Consider the following 15,328-nt stretch of genomic DNA (forward strand, 5'->3'; position numbering starts at 1 on the left):
TGATTGCCACTTTATTTCCACCTTCAGTACTTAGGAGTTTAAGACAGGGAGGACCAATTAAGTACTTTGATTTTTTTCTTGTACAGTGAATATTTTATAGAAAGTTTTTAATGGGTTGCTATTGATATTACTAATCGCTGTACTAATTTGAAGTTTTACCAATAACTATTTTTCTTATTTCTATTCTGTATTATCTATGAACATTACCTATGATAATTTAGGATGCTGTCTGTGGTTTTCTGTCCATTGCATTTTGACATAAATCCCATGTACAGTCCCAGGCGACTTTGATGCTTGTTTGCCACTGTATCAGACTGCTAGAATGCCTGTCATGTGCAATCACTGATGTGCGTGTTATAGTTGCATACTTATGGAACTTTATTTTTATTCCACAACTTATCTACAAGTTCTCCAAATCCCTGGAGAGATTTAGCAGTTTTATAGGAGCCAGATCCCACAAAAGAGAGGAAATCTAGCTGAGGAACTGTTAATCTTTCTATCCAGGAAAAAGCTGAAGTCTGCAGTATTTTCTTTGTTATCTTTGTTGCCCAATGAAGCATGATTTAATAACCGTTTTTCTCTCAGTAGGTCTTGTTTTAGGAAAAAAAGAAGTTCAGTGGCCTCTATTTTCTCTTGACCTGATACACTGAATTCCATTAGGCAATTTTGTCTTATTCTTTTCTGTACCACCCTTCCTAGAGAGTTCTGTAAATCCCTGAACTAGCAGATCCTTTTTCTTTAGCTGAGATACGGCTACATTGGTGTTTTTCAATCTTTTGACAGCCTAAAGGTCTCAAAGACCTTTATGGGGCATGGGACAGGAAAAATAGTCATTGCTGTGTAAGTGAAAGCCGTAAGAATATCTGTAACCCAGCTGAAGTTTATAGTCTGAGATATCAATTAGCAATTTGACTCCACTGCCTTTGATCAATGATGACTGTTGTCATATAAAAATTACAAACACGTGATTTCATACATTTGCTTTCTGGGACTTCTACAATTAATTTATTATTTTAATAACCAAAATTTGGTGACTGTAATGGATTGTTGTCAGCATGATAACCTACTACAACACATTGATTTGACCATAATTACTGTTGGTGCATGGAGTGGACTCTGAATTAAGCATTTATTTGAAGTTTTATGTTTTAACATACGTTAAACCTGACCATCATCTAATTTAACATTGCTAACAAATGAAAGCCCAGAAATTTCATGTTACAAAAGCAATGAAAGATACAAGGAAAGAGAAAAAAAAAATAATAACATCATAAAATCATCTACTATTTCTAAAGCAATTAGTACAGGAAAGCTGTTCATTTTGGTACATCTGTAATTTTTAAGTTCCTGAAGATATCATTTGCTGCTTGGTGATTATTGCAGCAATTGAACAGAAACCCATTCTGGCCCTTAAGGAATGAACAGAATATTATAGTGAAGTTGACAGTCTGTATCTTAGACACAGACTGTCATTATGATTTATGTCAAAATATAAATTATATGCACTCTGAATATCTCATATCTTGGCCTTAAAAATTTTTGGTTTTAGTATTTTAAATATAGAATTCTTGGCTAGTGTAAGAAAAGTTACTGCAAGTGAGTTTTATAGTAATCAATGAAATTTTTAAAATTAAATGATTATTTATATAAATGAAAAGCTCTAGTACTAAAACCTATTCTAGTAGATCTCCAAAGATTACCTTCTGGGGAAAAAAAAAAAAAAAAAAAAGAAAAGCTTTATATATTTTGAAGATTTTACACTTCTTATTACTGCATTTGCTGCTTTCAGAAAAGAATGATGTAAAATTATTAATTGCAAATTTTGGAAATGATTTTCCAGAAAATGAAAACATATATATATATACACACACATATATATATATACAGACACACATATATATGCATATACATATATATATATACGTATGTATATATACAGTTCAAAATATATATTCATTGTTTCTCAGGAAGAATTTCTGCTTTTTAATTCTGAAAGTGTTTGTATACAATAAATCTATTTATTGTATAGAGAATTTTCAATCCTCAGTGCTCATCAACTTTTATGTTGTTAAGTGTATTTTTAAAGTACATTTTTGCTGAACAGCTACTGAATAAGAGGAGAGAATCCTTGGGAAACTTTCTAACTCCATAATTTTCCATGGAATAGGCCTGTAAGTTAACCAATACTTCTGTATTTCAACCTTTTCTTTTTTATTTTTATTTTTAATGAACTCGGTTTTCAATTTTTTTTTTCTTTTTTTTCTTTTTAAAAAATTTTTTTTTTTTTTTGGCTCGATCTCATTGGCATTTTGTGTAAACATCAGACAAGTAACAAAAAGGATAGTGAAATCTACAAGTGTTGGTCTAAATGCGTCTGAATTTGGAAAATTTAGGCCTTGTTTCGGCATTTTTGTCTTCCGTTTGTTTTGGGAATAAACCCATGCAAAGTGAGAAGTGAGCTCCCTGGCTTGGATGTCAAAGTGTGAGAAAAGACCACATGAAGTGTATTGCTCATGCAGATTCAGAGGAACTTAACATATTTTTCTGCTTAATTCACAGGGTATTATTTCTAGTTCTCCGGTTTATTAAGGCCTTTAACTTTTGTGAGAGCAGCATGATAATGTGCAGATTGTGTGAATTCAGGTGTGGAGTGTTTCCAATAGCCTACAAATCATACAATGTAATTTTCTTTTTTAATTCCCAGTTCGTAATACTAAATGGTTTAGAAAATTGTATTAGGTAATTTTCTCTAGTGCATTTGATGTAAATTGCACTAATATTGTGAAGTGCTTTTGTTTAACATATTCTTTGTAAGTTAGATAAATGAAGGTTTCTGAAGGATGGAATTAGATGAAACTTGTTCATCATAACAAGATCACATTAAATATGGTTAATTATATGGTATTAGTGGTGCCAACCCAAGTAACTTCGCCGTTCCCTGTAAGACTGGTTTTGCTTATCTATACATTGAGCAAAATCTCTTCAGCCACCCAGGCATCAGCTAACATTCTTTTCTTGATGCTCACAGAACTGCTATCATTGATCAGTGATGGTTTTACCATGAGCGTAATGACGGTATTGCACGTTTTGTGGTTTTGAGAAATAGGAGAACAGAGAACAAGACCGTAAAGGAAAACATCTATGGGCTTTGTGAATTCTGCATTCGTGATCACTGTCCACAGGAACTAGAATGGTCATGTGCTCTGAAACACAGGTTGTGTCTACATTTGCCAACTATAAGTCGGGAAGAAAAAGTACTTTTCAATTTGCCAGTCCTCTTGAATAGTAAGTGGTACCAGGAGGACAATTAATTTGTGGCCTAAACTGGGTGCAGACATTACCTTAATTCTTATGCTAAACCCATGTGGAGGCATAGAAGGGAAAGAAAAAATGTCTTTGAGTTAATTTAGTATCCTCTCTGGTTCCTTAACTACTCTGAGGTAATTCAGTAGAAGTTAAGCACATTGGTATCATGCATAAAAACTGAAGATACTGGTAATAAATTTCCTTTTATAATGAACTTAAAATTTGGGATTCCTGCTGTTACCAAAGCAGTGGTTCATTACAAAAAATTCTGTTATTCTTTTTGAGTGATCCTTCCAATAAAGGACTGTTGAAATTTAATGGGACTATGGAAGTATTAGAACAAGGCAGATTGCATAATTTACTGCACTTGAAAACTCTTTGTAGTCCAGCACTACTTAAATAGGCAACTGCAATGACAGTAACAAACAGTAAGTTTCTGATTATTTTTTTTAATCTTTCTGTAAGTGAAAGATCCAGAAAGAAAGGAAGAAAAAAAAAAAGAGAGAGAGAAATGAAAGCATTTTTTATAGAGCTGGTTTTGAGAAGATTAATACAAAAAGTCTTTTCTAGGATTCTGTGGGGGCACATGCAGTGATGACAATTGCATTGTATGGGTTGACGTTTCAATGTAATTTCAAATGTATACTTTTGCCATAGAATTATGAACTTGAGGGTAGGACCAAATAAAAGGAAATTGCTAACTTTTTTTACTATGGATCTTGTATTTTTCATATACTGTTACCCAACAGATATATGAGCCCCACTGAATCCTACTTGCTGAAGAACATGCATTTCTTTGCTCTTAAGAATGAATCCTACTTTGTTTAGAGAAGGAGCTCTTTGAGAAACAGATCAGTTTTCCTGCCTTACTTCATGGTATATCGAAAAAAAACATTTTTAGTCTATCTGAAAACTTGAAGAAAATGGGTCATACCTGTTATGAAACTTCACACTTTTTAATTTTGAAAATAAATGTAGTCCCCAAGCCAAGAGTTCAGGAAAACTAAACCAGAACATTATTTATTAGAAAGCAGTAGGATGTGTTATCCTACTTATCTTAACAGAAGAGTTTTGATTTGGGTTTGCTTGTCTTCATATTTTCAATTCCTTTTAGTGCTGTAATGATAAATCATTCTTTAAGTGACTATTTTTTTTTTTGTATGACAGTGTCAGACACACTCTCATAACATCTAGTTGTTCTCATTACAAATAAATATATTGGCATTAAATAAGATCTAAAATAGACCTCATCTGTATTAGTTTACAGACTGTAAGGGTCTACAGTCAGAGAAAGACAAGTGACTGATTAGCCTACAGAGTCTGTGAAGAATGTCCCCAAATCAGACGTGAGTCTGTTAATACATGGCTAGGTGGTGGCAACTGTGAAAGGTTTAGAGCAACTTTTAGGGCCAGGCCTCAGGGCGTGATGGGCAGGAAGGGGACTTTTATCATTCCCTTTATCATGCCAACCCTTGCAGAAGTTTGTTGAGTGTCACCATCTTGAAACGTGCTTCTGCTGAATTGTACTATTCTGTTACTCTTTGTCCCTTTGGCCTGATAGACTGCATTCTGAGTCACATATTGTATATTTTGGGAATGTTTTGTGTCTTTGACTTTGCTCTGAGTTGACTTTCTATCACTATAATCCTGCAGTTTATCCTTCCTTTGCCACTGCAATACAGTAATTAAATCAGATCTTGTATTTTTGTGGTAATCTTCATGTTTAGTCGTTTCCTCCAAGATGATTTTTATTGTGATTCATTAACTGTATGTTACTTCATAAATTATTCCCTCTTTATTTTGTAAAGTAAGGATGGATATATTCATAAGGGAATACAATAAAAAGAGGAGTAGTTGGATTACTGACATAGAAATAAAGAATATTCATGAGCAAGCAGAAAGTAGTTGCAGTCTTCATGAACAAGCAATTCATGTGGTGCTGCAGCACAGTCAGTAATTCATTCTGTTTCTAAATTACGGCAAGAGGTTTTCAAAAACAGGCTTACAAAATATATCAATACAGATCAGTCGATTGAAGTTGAATACCAAGGAGTAGTAGGGAGTACACTTCTTTTCTGCCCGAAATACAGTTTTGACACAATCTGAAATTTGTAGAGAAGATAATTGCACAATTGAATGCACCTTTTTTTTTTTTTTTTTTTTTTTGGTGGTTTGAAATTGATTTGCATATGCCCTTTTAAAATATTATTGACGGAAAGTCCGTTCTGAGTTCCCGAAGCATTTATTGGAAGCAGCTGATGACTTATGCATGTTCTGTTTGCTTCATTAAACTTTATTTATGTACGTTTCTAGAGACAGAATGCAGGACTAGATAAGCCATTGATGTGCTGTCTTATGGCAATTACATTCTCCATTTTCCTTCCCATGTACTGCTTTTTAGACACACTCTCAATTTATTCAAAAGATACCCATCCTTTTGATGCAAGCTATAAAGTTAATCAATTAATTAATTAATTTTAGTGGTTTACAAACTTACACTCTTTGTTACAACAGAACATTTTTATTTATTTATTTATTTATTATCCTGGAAAATATGATTAAATTCTGAAAAGAGACTCTGTAATAGATATTGACTTTCTGTGTTTAGTATCTGTAGCTGATATTCAATATGAAATTTAGCCAACTTAGTAACAAGTCTGTTATCTTTGGTGTCATACTATACTAGGATGTCATTCTGAAGTCATACTTACTTCTGCAAATACCAGCACACTAACATCTTAATTGTTACTAGTTCTTGATTTTCTGGCTTTGGGTAATTTTTTTTCTCCCCACCATTCCTAACTCATTTATCTAACATTTGAGAATGTAAACATATAAAAGACCCACGTGTAGAAGAATAATCAGTCATTTGAGTTATGTTTTGGCTCACCATAAAGTTCTTAAGGTTCAGCCTGCTTACGGTTTGTGCAGTTATAAGACATGTCTGTAATGCTAGACAGCTTATTACAGCTTATTAAAAAATATTATCAAGAGTAAGACACTGATTTTTTTTTCTTTTGCAGTATTTTGTATTTCAAAGTGTTTTTTTTTTTTTTTTTTTTTTTTTCTTTAATATACATATCTTTAGCATTAGGAAAATTATGTGGGTTTTCAATATACAACTTTAAGGCAAATATTCACTTTTCTTAAAAAGCGTATTCATCAAATTCAAGTTTATTTGTCAAAGTTTTTTTTTTTTTTTTTTTTTTCTCAAAAAGAGCTTGATGTCTAGAACATGTTGAAAATCTCTATTTAGTATACCTCATGATTAAATTTTAATGGAATGATGCACGTATTAAACATAATTTTAAAATTGTTTTGTATAATTTAGATAATTATGTCACCTATAGTGTGTGGGAGATGACTGGATTGCAGCTCTGTTCAACAAGAATACATAAAATACAAGAGCATTGGTAGTTTGCCAGAGTATTTTACTTTTCATATTGTGAGGGGGACATGCAGAACACTGAACCATCTACTTTCTCAGACATGTTTCGTGTCCAATTACTATGTTTTCTTTGACTTTTTTAGGCAGCATCTGTATAGGTTACAGTTGTTTGGTTCATCCTCCATAGGAATCCATAGTGGAGTTGCATTATGGGGCAGTTTGGCAGAATTGTCAAAATGTTACTTGAAAAATCCAAATTTATGAAAGTGATATTGGTTTACAACAAATTCCTCTCAACCACAGTTGACCGGCATTTAATCTGGTGGGGGAAAAATATACTTTTCTATTCATAGGATGTTTTTTCTACCAAAATTCTGATCTGCTGAAAACAATGGCAGAACTTACAGAATCATAGAATCATTAAGGTTGGAGAAGACCTCCAAGGCCATTTGGTCCAACCATCCCCAACCACCAATATCAACCACTAAACTGATTCATGGAAGAACTCTACAACTCATCTCAATCCCATCTGTGCTTGCGCAGTGCCTTCTGGTGGTGGTTGTTGGGGGGTCATGGGGATGAAGGCCGATAACTCCTCTTCATCACCACCAGTAGACCCCCTGCCTTTGTACAGGCTCAGGTGCTCCTTGTCCAAACCACAAGGTCTCTCTCAGCTGTTTTTTTGGGACAGGTTCCCCATTTTTGTCAGGAAACACCCCTGTGAAGGGCCCCTAGACTCCGAATTTCGGTTAATTTGCACAGTAGTAAGTAAAGTCACTCAGCAACATCTACTTTAATGCGATTAAGGAAGACCCCGTTCTTCCATTCCTAGTTTTAATACTAACAGTAGTTTTGTTTAGAAATCATTAATGTGATTGAACAAGCCCCCATTTTTCTATCCCTGGCTTCAAAATCATGTCCCTAAGCACCACGTCCAACCTTTCCTTAAACACCCCCAGGGATGGTGACTCCACCACGTCCCTGGGCAACCGGTTCGAGTGCCTAACCACTATTTCTGAGAAGAAATTTCTCCTGATTTTCCATCTGAGACTTCTTAAACTAAGAACTTCTTAAAAACTAAGCAGAATCTTTTGTGACTGTGTGAAGGAATCTATTTCACTCCTTTCCTAGTTCTTCCCTAAATATCTTTGTCACACTGTGGTGGTTTCACCCTTCTGAGTGATTACAGCTCCCCCCAGCCCCCTGCTCCTGCGTGGGCTCCTCTCCACAGGCTGCAGCTCCGGCCCGGGGCCTGCTCCTGCGGGGGCTCTCCATGGGCCGCAGCCTCCTCCAGGCCACATCCACCTGCTCCACCGGGGGCTCCTCCACCCATGGGGGGGCTGCAGCGTGGAGATCTGCTCCATGGGGGACCCATGGGCTGCAGGGGGACAGCCTGCTCCACCAGGGGCCTCTCCACAGGCTGCAGGAGAACTGCTGCTGCCTGCCTGGAGCACCTCCTGCTGCACTGCCCTTGAGGGCTTCAGGGATGCTGCTCACTCCTCGTTCCCTCAGCTGCTGTTGCTGTTTTTTTTTTTTTTTTTTTTTTTTTTTTTTCCCCTTTCTTAAATGGGCTGTGCTATAGGCACAAACAGCATTGCTTATTGGCTCGGCTCTGGCCAGTGGCAGGTCCCTTTTGGTGGTGGCAGAAACTGGCCCTTATCTAACATGGGGCAGCTTCTGGATTTTTCTCTCAGAGGCCAGCCCTGCAGCCCCCTATTACCAAAACCATTCCATGGAAACCCAATACATGGAGGAAAAAATCCAAATATATAAGTAGTTATGCTTGCTTATGCCACATGGGAACATATACTTGATCTGCTCTGCCATGGTATCCATGGGCTGCAGGGGGACAGCCTGCTCCACCATGGGCCTTCTCCACAGGCTGCAGGGGAACCTCTGTGCCTGGAGCACCTCCTGCCCTCCTCCTGCACTGACCTTGGGGGCTGCAAGGATGTTTCTCGCAATTCTCATCCCTCTCTACCAGCAGTTTTTTCTTTATCTTAATTGTTATCTACGTATCTCTTTATGTATTCATTTTCTGTCCTATTAAACTGTCTTAACTCAACCTTTTACTTTTTTTTTTCCAATTCTCTTCCCCATCCCACAGCGAGGGGCGAGGGGGAGGGGGAGCAAATGGCTCTGTGGTGTTTAGCTGCCTGCTGGGTTAAACCACATCTTCTTAAATTGAAAGTTCCCCCCACCCATCATTTATTAAAAGCACATCTTTAGTAAGAATATTTAGTAAAAAAAAAAATAAAATTATTTAGTAAAAAATGAATATAGGGCATTTTCACACAATCTGTTGAATAGGAAGTTGAGGAAGCTTCAGCTTGATTATGTCCAAAGGTATCTTCTCATATCTGGAATTTCTTAATTTCACATTCAGAGATCTCATTAGTCAGATCATCTGCTTTGTTCATAAAGGTCTATCTCCTGCATTTTTTACTTAGATAAAATTACTATTAAATTAAAGATATTTTTATCTCAGTATATGTAACAAATTTTGGCCCTAATATTTTTAGCTTAAACTAAAATATATTTTACTTACAAATGCAAAACCCTCTGTCTTATAAACATATAGGAAAGAACTTTACTAGTAGGTACAACATCAAACTAAAAATTGATGTGTAACAGAGAGAATTATATTTTGCTTATATTCAGGGCATTAAATTGCAACTTTGATCTTGTATTTCCATTAGTGTTTTGTGGAAATAAATCTCAAGAATACTTGGGTCTCATGAAATACTGCTGAATGAAAATAGTTATGATTACATGCCTTTCATACAAAGTTTTAAACTATTGCTAGTGGAAATAATGATTTTAAATATGGCATTTTTTAAAAGCATATTTACATGAAAATTTAGAATGTGTGAAATTTACTCTTATGAAAGAACTAACTGAAGTGTTTCAAATCACTTAAAGCTCAATTAAACGCTGTTATAGAAGTCTGAGTGGAATTATATATGAATTTTACTCAGTACTATTTTACACTGGTTGATTAAGTATTGAAATACTCTGTCTAATTGTCATGTCCAATATTGAAAAAAAAATCCTAAAGAAAATTCCTAAAAGTAATAATGACTCGACTTCCTTATTCTCTTTTTCTTAATCATGGGTAGGATAATCATAACAGACAGTGCATATGACTGTAAGAGATAGGAACACTAAAAGATTGGGTTGTTTAAAGATGGCTTGGCCGAAGTGAAAAAAACTTATCTCAAAATTGCAGTCCATCATAGACTTCTTACTTCTCCAAGCCAATCTCCAGAAGGATGCAGATATATGCATACAATATTTATGTTTTTTACTCCATTTATAACAGGAGTCTTATCCTTATGTACATGCACATTCAATCTGTGATCTATTCAATCTGTGATCAAATTTTAACATTTGAACAGAGTCCTAGAAAATCATCATGTCTTTAGTGGCTATTGATAATGGTTATCTATGTGGCAATCAACATATGTTAGATCTATAAAATTTCAGGTAATATTAATTTATTTTATAACTCTTAGAGATAACTGTCTTCCAAGATAAAGAAAACATTGTATTTCTGTCCTTGAAGAAAAAAAAAAAAAGGTAGAAAAATTAATTAGTTGGGAAGATCATTTAAGTGGCTATTGTTTCCACGTGATTTTGGGGAGTTCTTGAAATGACGTGAATATTTAATATTTTCCACATCTCAAATAAATTCTTAACTGATATATTTTTTTTTCTGTGCTTAATTATAGAAAAACAATTTGCATGACCCAGCAGACAGGGTGACATTTTGGTAACAAAGATGTAATTTACATCTGTATTGTGTTTTAGTTAGCCTTATGTTTTCTGGCTAGTGACATCAGTTAACGTCTGTGCAAACAGTTTTACTTGGGTGCATGAGAAAATGTGTGTGTGTCTTTAGCTGATTGCAAGTTTGTTCAAGATTTTCTGTTTCATTTATATACACAGATTTTTTTTTTTTATAGTCATTGTGTATCAGATTCACATGCTGGTATTTTATATTTGAAATCATGAATATCTTTACTTGCACACGCTATTGCTTGCTGCTGCTTAGCTTACAGGTGAACTACAAATTATAACTAGTCCATACATCTAGTTTGTCCATACATCCTTGCAACTGACTTCAAGCTGCTACTCTGTTATGTGAAACATCAGGATTCTCAGAAGGCAAGGATAAGTTTCTTTGGCAGTCATGTGGATGGGCATATGTAAAGCTGAAAAAGTGGATAGTTGTCAATGTATAAGCAAGATTATTTAGTAAGCAGACTCTGCCAAGCCTGAATTGTTTCAGTGGTTGCTTTTACTGCAGTTTCACAATAACTGGCCAAACAATTCTTGGCTCCCATCACATCAGTTCAGGAGAGCATACATGGATGTCTTAGAACTGTGTAGCTTGCATTCACTGTTTTTATCCATTTGTAAAAGTTTTTGTGTACATAGTGTGATCTGAAACCTGGAAGGTATATTTTTGTCAACTCTAAATAAAATTGACTTTTGTAAATACATAGGTAGTCAGTTTATTCAACTAATTCTAGAGATAATATGGTAAATTTTTAGTACCCACCACAAGTTTGTAACATCTTCCTATATTTCTTTTTAGCATGAATAAAATTATCCATTACTGTAGCTATTGTTTTAAACATAAAATTTGCATAGGACCAACAATGAATCAAATACAAGAATTAAGGTAGATACCATTGCTTTCCTTCTAGTTATATGTCTAATAAAAGAAAAAGGTGGGAGTATGGCCAAAAGTGTGTGTATATATATATAACTAAGATCTCTACCATCACAAAAGATTTTATTTTTGCCAGAGAACTGAGACAAATGCTCCCTTATTCTCATGTGCTGTTGTGTTGTATTTCAGTACAATATCAGAAAGAAAGGTGTAAAGGAGTACAGTTTTTTTTCACTGTACCTTTAATCTGTACCAAACACTAACTAGACCTACTGTCATGAACCTTTCCAAAGTTATTCTCATTGCTTTTTGGTGTCCCAAACTCTTCTTTGTTGCAAAGATGCTAGCAGTGTCCTGATACCTGTCAGCTGAGAAAGGGGAAGCCTTGGGAACCCTTGCAGTCATTCTGTATCACAGCAAAGCCCATATTCAAAAAGAAAACGCTGGAGAAGGCTGGGATCGTCTTGTTCTTCCTGCATACTTCCAGAGTGAAAACATGATCTAGGAGAGTGGGAGGAAATTTCCAGTCTCTGATGTGGATTGTTCACCTGAAGCACAGCGTTATTTAATTTTCTGTTATGAATGATCTTTTGTTCATTATTACAACTGCAATAACTGATCTTTTCTCATTACCATTTTTGCATATGAAATGAGCTCTATTTACTGGGTTTCCCCAGGCTGTTGCTTCAGTCATTCTGTGTGTTTTGTTACATACTTATGAAATTTTTATGAAAGAGGAATGCAGACCTTCAGGTGTTATATGTTCATCATGCTTCAGCAAAGAAGATTTCCAGGGAAACTGCTTATCAGTCATTTTTTTGTCTGTTTACCTTATAATACCCCCAAAAACTCTGTAATGTACCCTTTCATTCCTCTTTTTTCTTTTGGGGATTCTTTTGCTAGTAGATCTAGATATTCCCCATAGTCAGTACTGATTTGAAATTTATTCTTGTGAAACAAAACATTGCTAGAAAATGAATGAAACATCCCAAGCCAATATATAAACACTCTTTCTATTGCCCTGGCTCCAGTTTTAGATTAGCTGATGGATGGGTTTGTATGTCAAAGGTTTATGTTCTGTGATGTCAGAATATATAATTTGAAAATTAAAGAACATGTTTATCTGCGTGCAGTTCATATGTCTTAGCCTTCAGAAATTGAATAGTCTAGAGCTTGACCCACATCCTGTTTGCTTTGAAGATTTATGATGTGCTATAGAAAAGAGAGGTTTATGATATAACCTTTAAAGTTACGTTAAAAAGAAACTGCTAGTGTTGAAAGAGAGAAATCTAAACATAGGTGATTGTAATAGCTCCAGAAGTGGTGCAGCTAAATCGTTCTTAAATGTGTCAAATTAGAATTCTCTTTTTTAGTCATGCAGGACAATTCGTCTATGAACCCTTTTTACACTTGTTTTCCTAAAGTTTATTTTAAAAACATCCATCTCTAAGCAATATTGTTTGTTCCTTTTAAATGTACTTGAAAAAGCCCACTACAGTGGCAAAGTAATTGGGTTCATCACTTCCCTAACATTGCTTCCTTTGATCATAATCTGCAGGATGAAATGGATATGTAAATCTTTAATCTCTGTTTCTGTACTTGTTTATTCTTAACTGGCATGTAGGAATTGCTTTCTGTGTTTCTATTTGAGCACTTAAGGTTTGTATGCTTCTAGTTGAGCAGTGCTTCTGTTCATTTTGATGTATTTCATTGTTGTATAATTCAAAGGCTCATCTTTCATTTTGGCTTTGCAAAATTAAAATAATTTGACTGAACTTTGATACAACCTAGATACTTTCAATATGTTTTCTTTTCTTCTTTCTTAGTTTAAAAGCAAAACATGTTAACACAATACTTCATTGAGATATTACGTCATAGTAATTTAATTTGCTTTAACCTAAATGTTTCCATTAAAGGGATTGGTGTTAAGAAAGCAGTTAATTCTTCTGAGGTGTTATACTGAGCTATACATAACTTTCATTTTATATCTTAGATTTCATATCTAAAGGAAGCTGTTGTGTTTTCTAAATAGTCTGATATGATTGAGTATAATTAAGATCTCACTCAATGGTGCCTTTTAAGAAGGGAATTTAATTTTGGGTGTCCAACTTTTTTCTTGTTTTGGCCAGTTGAATGACATTTGTTCTGAAAATACATTTTCTTCCCAAAGGAGCTTTGATTTAATTTCAAAACAAAAGAGCACACGCTTTTGAATCATAGAATCATTTGGCTTGGGGAAGACCTTTATGATCATCAAGTCCAAACATCCACCTAGTAGTACAAGTCCACCACTAATCTATGTCCCTAAGCACCAGATCCACACATTTCCTAAATAACTCCAGGGATAGCAACTCTGCCACCTCCCTGGTCATCCTGTTCCAATGCCACACAACCCTTCGATTGAATGAATTCCTCCTGATATCCAGCCTAAACCTCCTCTGGCACAACTTGAGGCTGTTCCCTCACGTTTTAGTTCCGGAGATTGGTAGGCCCAAAATTGGAATGTCTTTATGGCATTCAAATATTAATTACTTCTTGAAAGCAACTTTGTTTATGGCACTTGTGATGGGGTTACAGGTTGGTCGTTCCACAAAGGCTGAGTGCTGAGTACAGCTCCCACCTGCAGCCGCAAGTGAGGAACAGTAATCAATACTGTATTGGTATAGTGCATTATGTTCAAGTCTCCATATTATCAGGGAGCTGGGTGTAGCTAGGAAGTGTTTAATTAGTAGTCAAATATCACCACATATCTTCTACTTCAAATACCCAGTTATTTAGAAGCACCCAGTTCGGATGGGAGAAGATGCCTATCCCTCCCCCTTTATTTATATAAGTATGTATCTATATGTTGATATGTAGTGTTTGAATGTTCTATTGTACCATAGCTTATATGTATCTTAGGTTAATTTGGCTAAACTGGCTGTGTATTCCTAACAGATTAGTATTTGTTTATGGGGTTAATTTACATTTAAACCTAAAATTTCTGGGTGTCAGAGAGAGAAGGGAAAACATTATTTTGTTTGATCATTATATTTTTTTTCTGTGTGTGTGTGAAAGGGCATCTAGGATGTTTATTTATTTTTTTACTTATTTAACAGTATACCATTTATTAAAGCAATCTTTTCTTAGTTGCTTTTCTTCCAAATCAATGTTCAAATATTCTGGCCTTGGCAGAATAGAAGTAAATATTGCTATCACATTCACTTTGTCCTTATGACAACAATGAAAAACATGAGGCATATGAAGAAACATATATCAAGCTGACAAGCTGGAAGCTAAAACTTCTTAATAGTAACAACAGAAATACAGCTCTAGCATGCTTCTGAAATACATTAGTACCTTTTATATAATAAATCATACAAAGGCACTTCCTAGTTTAAAAGATTTTCTGTGCTATTTTAACTGTTTTTCTAGAAGAATGATAATTGTGCTGTTTTACTGAAAATAACCTGTCACTAAATTCAGTATTTATGAAAAACAGATTGCAGAAAGATATGATTGAAAATCAGCAGACTTTTAAATATTTATGAATCAGTTAAAATATCACCCATATTCTAGCTGTTCATTTCAGATTATAAAATAAACCACAGTGATTTAAAATGTCTTTGGCTAAATATAGAAATAGTTTATGGCTGTAAACAATTAACAGCCAAGTCTTGATATCCTTAATCAACTCTTGTTCTTGCAAAACACCAACTTACCTTTAGGTATGGTGATTTGAAAATGTATGTTTTCCTAAAAGAGTTAACTATTTACCTGCTGAAAATAGTGATACTGCAAGTATCAAATATGAGTTTATGGAATGCCATTTCTTGGCCCTGCTTTTGTGGATTGTGGTCCAAAAAAATAGTTGACTGTTACAGGTGGGTCTTATGCAGGAAGGGAGGTGTTCAGGAGATGTTTCAACAGCATAAACCTTATGAAGAGCTTGAGACTCTTTTCAACCTTATTACTTA

General features: G+C 34.9%; 1 long non-coding RNA gene across 1 annotated transcript in view; it reads left to right on the top strand.

Annotated features, from left to right (window-relative positions):
- Window positions 1–13,123, top strand: part of LOC140002407 (uncharacterized) — a 121,408-nt gene extending 108,285 nt beyond the window's left edge. The window contains exon 4 of the long non-coding RNA XR_011808865.1: window positions 11,713–13,123. This is a non-coding gene — a long non-coding RNA (uncharacterized lncRNA). The remainder of the gene's footprint in view (window positions 1–11,712) is intronic.
- Window positions 13,124–15,328: the final 2,205 nt, after the last annotated feature.

This window comes from Anas platyrhynchos, chromosome 4 (genome assembly GCF_047663525.1).
Source record: "Anas platyrhynchos isolate ZD024472 breed Pekin duck chromosome 4, IASCAAS_PekinDuck_T2T, whole genome shotgun sequence".
Lineage (NCBI taxonomy): Eukaryota > Metazoa > Chordata > Aves > Anseriformes > Anatidae > Anas > Anas platyrhynchos.